The 13,305-nt window shown below is 65.9% G+C and overlaps 1 protein-coding gene across 1 annotated transcript in view; it reads right to left on the bottom strand.

The window, feature by feature from the left end:
* Positions 1-9,208, bottom strand: part of LOC108637802 (uncharacterized protein ENSP00000471857-like) — a gene marked incomplete at its 3' end in the record, with an annotated part of 43,993 nt that extends 34,785 nt beyond the window's left edge. The window contains 1 exon segment of the mRNA XM_018060878.1: positions 9,159-9,208.

The raw sequence follows: 13,305 nt of genomic DNA on the forward strand, positions 1-13,305 counted from the left end.
CAGAGAACATTCTTGCTGCTAGACCTTGTACACATTGATGAGCACTTACTTAGGATAAATTCCTGTGTAATCCCTCTTCAATAGTGGGATAAACAAAACCATATTAGGAAGGGGAATGAGCTGCAGAAGAAAAATAAAAGCTACAATAAGCGATTCTCATAAAAAAAAAAAAAGGAGGCTGGCCAGGCCCCCAGTTCTCAGCTGCGGGCAACCAAGTAGCCGCTGCAGAGTTGGGCTCCCAGAGCCAGAGGCCAAGGGCCGTCACCTGGGTCCCATTGTCAGGGCCTGGCCCTCACTGTGAGGGCTGAGAATGCTCGCAGAGGCCCAGTGGACACAGACTCAGCTGCCCGGGGGTTGAGCCAGGCCACAGTGGCCTCTGTGCTCGGACCCGGCCTGCACGACCTCCACGCCGTCGCATTCCCACCCCACGGCCACCCCACCCCCTGCACGTCCCCCATGAGCACCAAGCTCAGGAGGTGCCCAGCACCGCCCTCACACTGCCCGGGTGGGAGGTTCTGGCCCAGCCAGGCCCGGAGGCCAGAAAAGCTCAGAGTGAGCAGGCAGCTTGCACCACGATCAGCAGGCCTGGTGGGGACGGAGCAGCCCTGGGCTCCTCCACCCTCGTGGGGGCAGGGTGCACGTGGACACGGCGGAAACGGGTGCCGAGAGGCTGTGAAGCCAGGAAACACAAGGCTTGGTCGCCTTAGCAACGGGCCACCAGGGTCAGCGGCAGAGCAGAGGCAGCTGCAGGGCTGGCGCTGGAAAAGAGGCCACAGCATCCGGCCCGGGTCCCAGGGACGGGCCTTCCGCTGCCACAGCCAGGCTCCCAAGAGCCGGCCGGAGCACACCACCCGGGGGTGGGCCCTCAGACAGCCGGGGGACACCCTCCAGCAGAAGCCGGGCTGTGAACAGGGTGTCCCGCCCCTGGGCGCTGGGCAATGTCCCAGCCGCTCTGAAAACTCACCTCTCGTCTTCTCTGAGGACAGCCTTGGGGGGCGTGTGCCTGGTCGGGGGCCCCTTCCCGCCACCTGTGCCGCCCACCAGCTGGGACTGCAGGCCCGACAGGGACGGGCTGTGTGGCCAGACGCCCCTGGGACCAGAGGGCGCAGGGCCGGGCGTCCCGACCCTGGCAGCTGCTGGCTCGCGGGTTTCCTGCCCTGTGCGGGAGGCCGGGGTGGCGCTGGGCACGACCGCACACGGGCCGCGGCCTCACCAGGGAGCACCGTGCTCACACGGGAGGCCGAGCGCCCACCAGGATCAGACAGCTCTGTGACGGCTCTCTCATAGTAAACAATCCCAGTAACGGCATCAGCAGTGAAATACAAATCGTGAGGGATGAAGCAGGTGCTATATTTACGGCTGGAACCTCGTCATATAAACGCCCTCACTGGCTCTCGTGAGAACCCCGTGAAGCAGGCAGGCAGGTGACAACGTTCCATGTACTTCCAGATAAACTAAGGGTGAGCAGCAAACGGACTCGTCCAGGGCCGCCCGCTCAGAAGCCTCCAGGGCCTGGCCCTGCGGCCTCCGCCAGGGTCTCGGGGGGCATTCAGGAGAGCTAAGGGTGCACGGACGGAGGCGGGGAGGGCCTCCGAGGGCCCCGACAGGATAGCGCCCCTCCTTCCCACTGCCCCCACACCCAGCATCCCTGCACCGTCCCCAGAAGATCATGCTTCTCACCGATCATTCCGTAAGCTGCTCCTGCCACTTAAGGACACCGTCCGTTTCCTGCGACTCTTCCCCACCCTGCTTGCCCCAATTTGGGTATTGACTCCAGGTCTGCAGGAAGAATCCGACCGACCTCGGTCTTTGGCAGATCTGTGATATTTAAATCCTCCAACAATGCCTCGCGTCAGTCGCTTAGAGCATGTGGATTCAAGCCAGGCCTAAAATAGCAGCAGAACAGAAACACACCTGAAGGACCAGAAACATCCCGACGCGAAAAGAAGCTGAGGCCGGGTCAGGCAAAGCTGGTGTTTTTGTTTTTAATTTTTTCTAATTTTTTAGTTAACTTTTTGGAAACCGCCTTAAAATTAAGAGAAACGTTCCCAGTTCCAGGACAAAGAACTTTTCCCACCTGAGCCGTCTGAGGGTAAACTGCCGACCTGAGGCTGCCACCCGTGACCTCAGGGCTTGTTCCTTACGAGTCTGCACCTCCTACAAAACCACCTGGCAACCTTCCTGGGCAGAAAGCCAACCCTCCGGCTTCGCCACTGGGCCCTCGTATTCTCTTCGAGCTCGGTCACCGTCTGCAGGGCTCTTTGTAGTAAAAAGACCCCGTCCAGGCTCACAGACTGCATTCAGACCCCGTCTCCTTTTAAGTAACTGTTTAAACGCAGACACACCCCTGGGAATCTAGAACGCCTCATAGGCCTCAGATCACAGAGGGTTCTCTTCAACCACCTCGGAAGTGAAGACAAGGGCGAGGCCTGGACACCCTCGAGTGTCCCTGGGGCTTCGAGCTCCCTGGAATCATTTGCTTCAAGAACAGAAGGTGATGTTAGTTGTGGACACAGACTCCTTCACAGAGCCCAGCCCCCCACCAGGGCCGGCCCAGGCATCAGAGGGATTCTCCCTGCGGCCTGACCCCCCCACTGCTGCCTGTCCTCAGGGCTGAGACGGGGCCTCACCGAGCTGCCAGCGGCAGGGGGAGCGGACGGCCTGGTGTGCCTGGCACAGGGAGGAAACGTGCTTCTCCGGGGGTCCTGCTCACAGGAAGCAGCTGGGCGAGGGGGCTGAGGGGGCCCGCCCTGCACAGCTGTGGGGCCTCGCCCCCCCCCATTCAAGGCAGTGACCTAGAGCCCCTCCCCCGAGACTTCCGGGCTTTCAGACCAGAGAGACCCCAGGGATGGGAGGCCCTCAGCGGAGCCCCCCCTCCCCGAGCACCCCCTGGGCAGGCCCCGTGCACCAGGTGTTGCTTGCATTACCTCGCCGAGTCCTAACAACTTCACGGAGTGATCAACATCCCTGCTTTACAGGTGAGGAAACTGAGGCCCGAGGAGGTGCAACCACACGCCCAGCGGCAGTCCTCAGGGAGCCGGAGTACGCCCCGCCCCGCACGCAGCGGGCGTTCGGGGCCCTGCGTGTGCGCACAGCACGGAGACCCTCCCAGGAGCTGCGGGGCCCAGACGGCCGGACCCGCTCCCGCGCACATCCCAGGAGGGACAGACACAGAGCCGCTCAGGGAGGGTCAGCGCCGCAGTCTTAGGATGCGGCGGGAGCTGGTGCTGAGTCAACAGCCCAGGTCTCCCCATGAGACCTGCCAACCCGGGACAAGAAGCGCTGCCCCAGGACCTGGCCGCACCGGGGGCTCAGCGTGGATGGGGCGAGGGGCCCGCAGCAGCCGCCCCCGCACGCCCTCCAGACCTATCGCCCCTGCTCTCTGTGGGACCACAGTGCCTCCTCTGACGGCCCAGGGCTCATCGGCACTGTCTGCACACGCAGGCGCCCCTGACTGCCGGCTGAAGCAGGATGTACCCTGAGACCCGTCTCTGAGCCCCGCAGCGGCAGAGCAGAGTGGTGGCTGGCCCCCTGTCCCTGTGATGGAGGCTCCTCTCCCCTGAGCAGGCTACGAGCCCCGTTCACCCATCAGTGCCCCTCTGGTGGCTCAGGTCTGGGATGCCCCACCAGAGAGCCTACAGAGAAACCCCCCTGTCCCCCAGGGGCTGCCTCCCCGCTCGTAGTGTGCGGTGCCTGTGAGCCCCCGCGGCCGGCAGCTTCCCGTGTGACCGGCAGGAAGGGAAGGGTGGGGAGGCCCGGACACTGATTTCCAAACTCCGCCCGGTTCAAGATCGTAATCAGCGTCCTGGGAAGGGCAGCTGGTCACCTCCTGTCTTCCGGTGGCTGGGGGTGCGGTGGGGACGATTCCAGAGCACTGACCACTGAGGCCGGCGCCAGGTGGTCTGGGACCACGGGCAGGTGAGCGAGCTGCAGAGCACCCACAGGAAGAGCGTGCAAAACACAGGAAGAGCGTGCAAAAGGGTGTGTTCAGAGCTTTGCTTGAGATGGAAAACGCCTGAGCGAACGTTAAGCAAAAAACAAAACCACAAAACGGTAGGCAGGGCGTACACCTGAAGTGAGAGAGGAGCTCTCCCAGAAAGAGAAGACAGCAGCGGGGAGCTGAGAGTCCCCCTGGGGGCGGGGAGGCTGTTCAGCTGTGCTACAGCCCATCCGGGCTCCGCCAACCCGGAGGAGAGCACTGTTAGAACTCGGGGGAAGGACCCACGGCGGGGAGTCTTGGCACCACACGGTTGACTCCCAAGGGAAGCAGGGTCCCTGGGGGTCTGCGGTGGGCAGGGAGAGAGCCCCGGGGGGCAAGTGCCTGGATGAGCGAGGGGCAGGCCGCTGGGTCGCTGGGACAACCCCCTAGGCTGCAGGGCAGCTGAAGGACCGAGCGGGGGTGCGAAGCCGCGAGCTCTGAGCAGCGTCCCTGGGCGCTCGGGGGCTGGGGGGCCCAAGGGGAGGGTGCAGTGGGCTTCCTGGAGGCGGTGGGCCTGGCACGGGTCTCCAGTGTGAGCCAGGTGAGGACGCAGCTGCTGGTGCTCCCTGCGGCGAGGCGAGGGTCCTCAGAGAACAGAGTGAAGCTGTCAGACCCTGGGTTTGCTGGGGGTGGGGACAGTGGCAGGGGTCGGGGGGTGAGGGGGAAACCCCCCACTCCGAGCTAGGGGGCGGGGCGGGGTCAGGGCCTGTGAGAAGGACCACAAGAAGCGGAGGGTGGGAGGGCAGCGTTTCCTGCTGATCTTTCAGAGGAACGCCTGCAGGGGCCGTGGGGCGCGCCGGTGCTGACTCTGGGCTCAGTTCGGTGAACTGGGGGCGGGGGAGGGTCTGGTGCCCTTGGTGACTGATGGCCTCACCCTCCCCACCCCGGGGCTGTGGGTCCAGCCTGACCGAGGGCACCGTGAAGGCGGGGGTGGGCACAGCCCCCATCGCACTCGGGTCCCAGGGGCTCCGCTTGTAAAAACGATTGTGAAACGCTCTGCAAACCAGAGAGCTGCTCACAAGAGAGGGATTCTTCCCCACTGAGGGGCTTCAGTTCCCGCGGGGCCCGCCTGGAGAAGGGGCCCTCCTGTTCCCCCGCGGTCTGGGCAGACGCCACGTCCCCGGGAGAGCGCGCCAGGCCCCGTGCCCGCGGCTGGCAGCCGCCCCCACACAGCACAAGGCCGCTTTGTGTGTCTCCCCGTCCCGGCGCTGGGGCTGCCGAGACCCGTGAGGGTGCGGGCGCTGGGCACCACAGGGCGACGAGCTGCAGCCAGGCACCCACCGCACCCCGGCCCCACGGCCCTGCTCACGCACCCCTCGGCCTCACTCTGAGAGGGGGACCACCACCGCCTGCCAGGGGCCAGGACCCCAAGATTCCCTGACGCTTGGAACCTGTCTATGAGCATGTCCCCCGCCCCGACATGAGGGCTTTGGCAGATGTGGTCGGGTTTCGGACCAGGGATGACCCCGGGTGATCCAAGGGGACCCGATCCAGTCACACAGACCCCTCACAGCAGAGCCTCTTTCCCGGTTTCAGAGACAGAGGGCGGTGAGGGGAGGGCCCGGGGCCCTGCCGCTGCTCAGAAATGGAGGAAAGTTTCCTCAGAAGCTGCCGAGCGAGGAGCCCCTGAGAAGCACGCCCCGCCACGCAGGGCCTGAGCCTGGTGGTCGCCCAGGGCCCCGACCTACAGAGCCGGGGGCGATGGGGGTGCAGGGCGGGTGGGGAGCCACCCAGCGGGCAGGGTCAGCCCCGGGGACGCGCCCCCCTGCCCCCGTGAGAGGTGGGAAGGGGCGGGGGCAGGGGGAGCCCTGACCTCAGCCCGAACCTGGGGAGATACCCCCAGAGCCCGTGCTCAGCCTGGCCCCGTGGGTGGGCGGCCTGCGGGCCCCCCGTGGTCCTACCCCCTAACCTCAGGCACCCCTTCAAACAGGAATCGTGCCCTCACCTTGCAGAAGAGGAAACGGAGGCTCAGAGAAGTCGGGAAGGGGGTGGTTTAGGCCCGGAGCACATGCCCCAGGCATCCGATTCCACCAGCCTCCGGTTCGCGGGTCCAGGGGTCACCCTGCTACACCCTCGCACCTGCGGGATCTGCTGGGGTCCTTCGACCCCAGGCCGCGCCTTTGTGCCCACCCCCCGCCCAGCCCGGCTGCCCCAGGAAACCACGCCGGGCAGAGGCCACTCGTGGGGTGAGCTGGCAGCCCTCTGCCATCCGAGCTTCTCCGTGGGGTTCCTCCGGGTCACATTTCCTGCCTGTTTCCTCAAGAGCGAGCCCAGGGCAGCTCCCTTGTGCTGCCCTCTGCCCAGCCTGTCACCTCTGAACAGGGTGGCCACTCCCCACGGGTCAGGGCAGCTGAGTCGAGGGCCCAGGCGGCCCGTCCCGGCAAACACTGCTCACAAGGCCAACGCGTCACCTCCCTGACTGCCCAGCACCCGCGCAGCCTTCACCCATTTTTCAGAAAAGGAGGCCGACGCGACAGAGCCCACGGGCTGCGGTCACCAGGCACAGGGGTCCAGGGTCCAGACGATGGTCAGGGCCCCAGAGCCCACCTCCTCCCTGGGCCCCGGCCTCCTTACAGACAAGACCCCGGACAGAGCACCGGGGCAGGACCGGCCCAGCGGCCTGCTCCCCAGCAGCCCCCGCAGCCCGGAGCCCGCCCCAGCCCAGCTCCCGGGGGCCCGGTACGGGACCGCTGTGTGCGAGCCGACCGAGCACAGCCTGGGGCTGGGCAGCCGCCCCACCAGGACCCCTCGGCTCTTCCTGCCGAGATGCAGCCGGCCTCCCCGCTGCCAGCCCAGGCCGGCCACTCAGTCCGGGCGCGGCCCGCTGCAGAGGGGCTGCTCTGCTGGGGGCGCGGAGGGGAGCCACAGGGCCCTCAATCAGAGCCTCCCAGGCCTGCTCCCAGCCCGGCGTCTGCCTCCCAGACCCTCGCCTGCAGAAGCCCCTCCTGCCCACAGCACCCTGACCTGAGGTCCCGAGGTGGGCTCGCCTCAGCCCACCAGCCACCCTCAAACTTGATGACTCTCAGTTCTCAGGTGCCTTTATTCTGATCTTCAAGAACTTGCTCCCAGGCTGATGGCACGGGAGCTCCTGCCTTCAGGGAGAGCCCCCCAAACTCACGGGAGGCAGAGCCCACCCGCAACAGCGCCTGCCATCTGGGCAAAGAGACTCAGAAGGGAAGCCTCGAAACACAGATGATGGAGGGGGAGGCCGGCCGCCCTGCAGGTCGGTCTTTAAGCCCAGGAGGCTGACGTGCCTGTCGGCCACTGGGCCAGCAGGGAGGAGAACCGGACGCATGCCCGGCAGGGAAGGCCCCCATCCCCTCTCCTCCTCGAGGCTGGGGATCCCTGCTCTCTGCCGTCCACAGTCACCACCCTCCCAGCACAGAAACCTCACCTCGTTTAGTACAGTCCTTGACCGACCGCTCCCATAGTCCCAGCATCAAGGGGCTGCCAACACCATCCCTTCAAAACAGAGGGGGGACTCGGGGCAGAGCAGGGCCTCCCAAGGCTCCCGGGGTCAAAGCAAGGACTCAGGGGTCTCAGCAAGAGGGGGTTCATGGCACCAGGACCCCACCCCTACTCAGCCCCAAGACAGCCCCTGGACGGACGCCCCCTCGGACCCTGGAGGGAATGAGGGCTGGGAGTGCAGCAGGGCGCTGACCTGCCCCCAGCCCGGGGTGGCTGCGTGCCCGTGGGGCTGGCCCGGAGTGTGGCCAGGCCTCGGGGGTCAGGACATGGTGCCCAGGCCCTCTGTCCAGGGAGGCGGCCCTACAGAGCGAGGTGGAAGGGATGGTGAAGCCACAGACCTGGGCTGCGGAGGCCTTGGGCCCCCGTGGGACACCGACCGGGCCTGTAGGGCCGGGGGGTGGGGTTTCAGGGGGGTCTTCGCTCCTCAGGGGCTCTGTGGGGCGAGGCCCCGGGCGGCACAGTCCCAGCCCACCTGCTTCCCGCTGGCTGCGTCGCCGCCTGGCCCCGAACTGGCCCAGATACAGGGCTGTTGGGCTGGCCCAGGACACCCCCGTGGCGGCGGGCAGTGGTGGAGGAGGGGGCGCCCGAGCCTGCCCTGAGCCCCCAAGGCCAGAGCGGCCGAGGCCCCAGCGGCCTGCAGTCCACACGGCGATGGGACCCGCTTCTGTGGGAGGCTGCGCCCTCTCGTGGCAGCGGCGGGAAGACGCAGCCGCTTGCAGACAAAGGGTGACCGTCCTGCCTGGGCCCTGCGCCGTCGGCACAGCAGCACCCACGGCAAGGCGGCACCCGCGCCCACCTGGGGAGGGCATGGACAGGCACGACCCTGTTCCCAGGGGCTCCCAAATGGAGCCCCGAAACGGGGGACCCCACAGCTCCAGGCGACTACCCTGCCCTGCACCTCCAGCCCCTCCAAACCCGCCGGCCTGCGGGCTGGGTTCAGGGACCTGGAGAGCATGCAGCCCCGCCTCGATTGTCTCCCCAAACCACAGGCAGAGGGAGAAGGGGCTGAGCATGAGCTCACGATCCATGCCCGGCTGGGCAGCCACACCACTGCTGGGAGCTGGGGCGGCACAGGCAGGGCCAAGCCTGTTCCCCGGGGTGACGATCTTCTGGGGCTCTCATGTGTTTCCAGCACAGGACGCCATCGGCCGGCCGGAGCAGGCAGCACACCCGAGACGGCCTCGGGGGTGGGCAGGTCCTCGAGAGGAGAAGGGCTGCTCGGAGACCCCCCACCGAACCCCCACCAACCAGAGCCCCGCTCCGGGACAAGTCTGGGCCAGGAGGACGGAGATCGGGAGGCTGGGGGCTTTGGCCTTGCCAGAACCCCCGCCCCGCCCCGCCCCACCCTCCGCCTGCCTCAGTCCTGGGAGCCTGCCCCCCATGAGGCTACAATCCCTCCTGCGTCGCCCCCGCCAGCCCTGCGCTGGTTCTGCTGCACAGCTACCCCGGGCTAAACCCTGGTTTACTTTCCCACCAGTGTCGTCCCCGAGCCTGGACCACACGTCCCAGGCCCAGCACTGCCCCAGCAAGTGCTCAGTGAAACGACCAAGTGCTGGGCGTCAGTGAACGCGTGCCTCCCTCCCGCTCGGCCCGAAAGCCTGTGTCCCACCCTCCGGACCTTCCCACGTCTGTCCTCGTGAGCACACGCCCGGCAGAGCCGCCGCTAGCCCCCAGCAGCCCTGGGTCGCCCACTGACCCCCGGCTCGCTCACCTCCGGGGCCTTCCTCCCCGCCAGGGACCCGCTGGCCTCTCCTCCTCTGGCCTGTCTTCCGGAAACACCTTTTTCCTCCCTGCAGGCTGCTGTGCTTCCTACAGGAAGAGGGCCTTCGGATAGGAAAGTGTTATTTATAGCAGCTCACTGGGGGTGGGCCAGTGGCCAGGGCGGCAGGTGAAGCCTCAGGCCTTGTGCGGGTCCGACCCTGAGGAGGGAAGCGCGGTGCCAGGACGAGGGCAGGCCTGAGAGGCGGGGCTCGGACACCAACCGGTCCCCCCAGCTTTTCTGCCTCTGTCAGGGACCCCACAGTTCTCCCCAGTCCCCAGACACGAACTCTCAGAACTGGGAAGCAAAGACCTGCAGGCTTGACACCTGGAGAACCCGGAGACCAACTCTGACGAGGAAATGGAGGCGGGGGGAGGGAATCCGTCAAGAAGGCGCGCGCGCCACGAACGCGGGCCTTGCAGGCCGCAGCGACCACCGACCTGGCCTCTCCTGCCCCACGCCACGGCACGAGGCGGGCGGGGTGTTAGAGGCTGAGCCTTGTCGTCAGGAAGACGGCTGAAGCGCTAACCTCCGTCGTCTCAGAGCACGACCTCGTTTGGAAACAGGGCCCCTGCAGGTGTTAGTGGCTGTGACCCCGGAGCAGGGCACCCGGGTCAGGAGAGGCAGACCCCGCACACAGACACACGTCGGGGCCTGATACGAGGACTGCAGGGAGGAGGCGGCCCTGAGCACGGAGGAAGAGACCAAGTCAGGAGCGGCCCGCCGGGGGCACCAGGCTGCCGGGGACACGGGCGGCCAGAAGCGGCAGGGCAGGCGAGGGGGCCCGGCCCCACCCGGCAGGCCAGTGCTCAGCCCCTGCGCGGGATGGCAGGCCGCTCCGGCCGCCCCGCTGCTGGCACGTGTGACGCAGGCCCAGCGGACCAGCACGCGCCCGGCCCTCTTGGCCTCCCCTGGGTCCGCGGTCAGGGCAGCGGGCTCGCTCTCATGGGAGGAGTCCCTCCGAGGGTCCTTTCCACCAGGCCGCCCCCCAGCAGCTGCCCGTGGCTGACAGCAGACCCCCCAGCCCACCCGCTCTGTCTACTGGAGGCTCCCCTTGGAGCCCAGAGCACGGGCTGGGGCCCCTCCAGTGTCCGGAGCTGAGCCAGAGCTCAGACCCCCGGCCGGACCCCCTCCTGGAGCCTTGGTCTGAACCCCCAACTCCGGGAGGGAAGAGAAGGCTCCACAGCCACAGACAGGGAGCCACGGCTCGGGGAGCCACCTGAGCACAGAGGCGAGAAGGCCCCGCAGAGGCCCCCAGCTCGCCTTCAGGCCCAGAGCCCGAGAGCCCCTCGATGTGGGCGGGCGTGGCTCCCCAGGCAGGAGAAGCGCCAGGAGCTGCCCCACAAACACCCGAGTCCATCCCCATGGCAGGAGTGGAGACTAGCAAAGCACGCCACTCGGCGCGGATGAGGCTCGGAAGCCGCTCGCTGAGTGGAGGAGGCCAGACGCGCCTGGGGCCCGCTGTGCAGTCTGGCTCGTGGAGAGCGACAAGCACACAGCAGTGAACCCACGGCAGAGGCGCTGACGCTGGGGATGGAGACGGGCCGAGGGAATCGTCCTGGGTCTGCGCTGGAGCGAGGTCACCAAGCGGCGGTCTGTCTTAACAGCTCAGCAGATGGACACTTACGAATGTGCGTCTCACTGAATGTAAATCACGCCTTGATGAAGACACAGCCGAATAGGGAGAAGGAGAAAAGGGCCCCTTCCCTCTGGGTTGGAGGGAAAGGAGCTCCTGGGCTGTGAGATGGGCTGTGGACGGTGGGGTGGGGTGCTCTGCTTCTCTCTGGACCGGGTCTCGCTCAGGCTCTGCTCGGGGCCCGGCCGGCCGGCTCGGGGCAGCAGCGGGCACCTCCCGACGCGAGGCGGGCAGAGGCCACAGCCCTCCTGGCTCAGACGCTGGGCTCCGTTCCGTCCTCCCTGGCGCCTGCCTCCGTGGCGACGGCCACACCGGGACTTCGGCCCCTGAGGCTTGAGCTCATCATTGAGTCTCCCCCTTCCTGTGTCCTCTGCCTTGGCCACACCCGTGAACCCTCCCTGCGAAGCCGGGGCTGTTTATGAGGCCCTGGAGACAGCCAGGGCCAGGGTGCACGGGCTGTGCCCAGGGGCCTGGGGCCCTCCAGTGCCCCCACCCCTGCCCCACTCGGACATATAAACACTCCCCGGGCATAAATCCACCCAGAAGCATGGTCCACGGGGCTGGGCAGCCAAGCATTTGTGGCCAACATACTTTGGCCCCAACACCTGGTCCAGGGGCGTTTGCCCTCTGAGGACCACGTGCAGCGGCACTGGGGGCAGCATGGGGTGCCCAGACCAAGGGTGACCATCAGGGCCAGTGGGGGGTGACCGCTCAGTGGCCAGGGAGAGCCAGGAGCAGGGGCTCCTGTGGGCAGGAGAGGCGACGGACGGCCAAGGCTGCCTGGGGGAGGGACAGGTGCCCAGGACCACCCGGGAGAGGGGACGGGTGCCCGGGAGAGGGACGGGAGCCCAGGAGAGGGGACAGGTGCCCGGGAGAGGGGACGGGAGAGGAGATGGGCTCCCAGGAGAGGGGATGGTTGCCCAGGAGAGGGCACAGGAGAGGGGACGGGCGCCCGGGAGATGGACGGACGCCCGGGAGAGGGGACACTTGGGAGAGGGGACGGACGCCCAGGAGAGGGACGGATGCCTGGGAGAGGGGATGGTTGCCCAGGAGAGGGCACAGGAGAGGGCATGGGCTCCTGGGAGAGGGGACAGGTGCCAGGGAGAGGGGGCGGACGCCCAGGAGAGGAGACGGACGCCCAGGAGGGGGACGGACGCCCAGGACAGGGATGGACGCCCACAACCACCCAGCAGAGGGGACAGATGCTCATGTCTGCCCAGCTATGGATGCCCCACCGCGTCCCCTGAGGCGTCCGTGAGCCAAGGTTTCCTGACCTGACTGAGCCAGGACCCTCAGGCTGCTCCAGGTCCAAGTCCAGCCCAGCAGGCTCTCCTCTGTCCTGGGCTGCCTCTCCAGCCCTGTGGGCCCATCGCCCCTCCCAGACCCAGTCACAGAGGTCTCTGTCTCCGCTGCACGTGGGGCTGGGTGTCCTGGCCCCTGTGGCTGGCTCTGTGCGACCCCTTACACCCTCTCTCCAGTCACAACAACTCTGGGGCACATTCTGGGTGCCCCAGGGGCCACGGCCAGCACGAGGAAATGGGGTGACTCGGGGTGACATGGTCTTGAGAGACAAGGCCTTGTGGTGACGCGTGCTAAGGAGCTGGGTAGCAGTGGAGAGACCTGGGCTCACGGGACTCGGGAGGGCTGGGACATCAGCTCCAGGCCAGCTGACAGGCCAGAGTGCTCACTGCATCTCCAGACAGGGCAACGAAATCCATGCAAAACGGTTGTTTTCAACTCTGAGGAGAAAATGAAAAACGGAACTCAAAATATACTTTTGCAGTGATCCTCAGCCTAACCAGGTAAAGTCTGCAGGGATGATAAGGTTCAGTTCAGTTCAGTTTAGTCGCTCAGTCGTGTCTGACTCTTTGCGACCCCATGAATTGCAGCACGCCAGGCCTCCCTGTCCATCACCATCTCCCGGAGTTCACTCAAACTCACGTCCGTCAAGTCGGTGATGCCATCCAGCCATCTCATCCTCTGTTGTCCCCTTCTCCTCCTGTCCCCAATCCCTCCCAGCATCAGAGTCTTTTCCAATGAGTCAACTCTTCACATGAGGTGGCCAAAGTACTGGAGTTTCAGCTTCAGCATCATTCCTTCCAAAGAAATCCCAGGGCTGATCTCCTTCAGAATGGACTGGTTGGAGCTCCTTGCAGTCCAAGGGATGGACCCTCAAGAGTCTTCTCCAACACCACAGTTCAAAAGCATCAATTCTTCTGCGCTCAGCTTTCTTCACAGTCCAACTCTCACATCCATACATGACCACAGGAAAAACCATAGCCTTGACTAGACGGACCTTAGTCGGCAAAGTCACGTCACTGCTTTTGAAGATGCTGTCTAGGTTGGTCATCACTTTTCTTCCCAGGAGTCAGCGTCTTTGAATGTCATGGCTACAGTCACCATCTGCAGTGATCCTGGAGCCCCCCAAAATAAAGTCTGACACTGTTTCCACTGTTTCCCCAT

The sequence above is a fragment of the Capra hircus genome, chromosome 16 (assembly GCF_001704415.2).
Source record: "Capra hircus breed San Clemente chromosome 16, ASM170441v1, whole genome shotgun sequence".
In the NCBI taxonomy this organism is placed as follows: Eukaryota; Metazoa; Chordata; class Mammalia; order Artiodactyla; family Bovidae; genus Capra; species Capra hircus.